A 1,334-nucleotide genomic window follows, 5' to 3' on the forward strand; every position below is an offset into this window, starting at 1 on the left:
TGATAATGGAGCAATAAATTCTCTTTCTCTGAAAGATTCAGGTGTCCTGAGGCTGCTATCTCACTGCGAGTCCTTTCTTTAAAAAGGTATCCTACATAGCATAGTTTCTATTTTAACAATTTTTATAACCTCAAACTCTATTTAACACACTGCTTAAGAGAATTAATACAGCATTGTCACAGACATTTCTTTTATGAAAAATCCTCTCTTAGGATTTTCCCGCTGAAGCTGAGAAGTTCAGCAACCAGACATAAACAACAGGTTACCTGCTGCTGTGGAATGTAACAGGTCTGCCTGGATTGGCCCAGTTTGGATGTTTGGAGCTGGAGACCAATCCCAAACTGAGATCTCTCGGACACAGTCTGAGAGAGCTGGTTTGTTATTCATTCTTTACTTTTCTTAGGTAGCTAGCAGCTTCTGGAAACTCTCCTTTCTTTTTCTTTTTAGTATAGTTATAATAGATGTATATATCATAACATAATAAATCAAGCCTTCTGATCATGGAGCCCATCTCGTCTCTTCCTTCACCCCAAACACCCTTGTGACAACCGCCAACACAGCATCGCTTTCTAACACAACACATATAATATTCATTTGAATATTTGTGAAAAGCCAGTCATAAAATACGCATTTTTCACACTCCTCATCCTGGGATTCCAGAGCATTGTGGAGGCTGCAGAGACCTCAGGGACCAGCGAGTCCAACGTGAGGCCGAGCTTTGGCCACTTTGTGAGCCAGACCTGAGCGCCCAGTGCCGTGTCCGGTCGTTCCCTGAACATCTCCAGGGATGCTGAGTCCAGCACTTCCAGTGGTTAATCCCCCTTTCTGCTGCCTCAGGTTTGGCTTTTCTATTTTTCCCATTCTGTGCTGCTTTAGTGTGTGGGTCTGGGCTTCATATTATGGGATGGTGAGCTCTGTGCACAGAGCAGGGAGACAAAACAATTCCTGCTCCAGCGGGGGAGCCATATTTTCTGAAAAATCCCTTTGCCCAGGATTCTTCTCCTGGGAAGCTGAGAAGCCTCAGAGAAAAAGGAAAACAATATTATCTCATTTGCTTCTCCTGTGTTTTGCTGCTTTGGAATGTGGTTGGAGATTGTTTATCCAACAGGTGATTGTTTCATTGGTTTCATGTGAATCGTTTTGACTTAATGACCATTCAGGCTGTGTCGGGACTCTGGAGAGAGTCACGAGTTTTCATTATTATCTTTTAGGCTTTTGTAAGTATCCTCTCTGTATTCTTTAGTATAGTTTAGTATAATAAATATAATAAATATGATATGATATGATATGATACAATAATATAATATAATATAATATAATATAATATAATATAA

This window comes from Geospiza fortis, unplaced genomic scaffold (genome assembly GCF_000277835.1).
Source record: "Geospiza fortis unplaced genomic scaffold, GeoFor_1.0 scaffold61, whole genome shotgun sequence".
Classification (NCBI taxonomy): Eukaryota; Metazoa; Chordata; class Aves; order Passeriformes; family Thraupidae; genus Geospiza; species Geospiza fortis.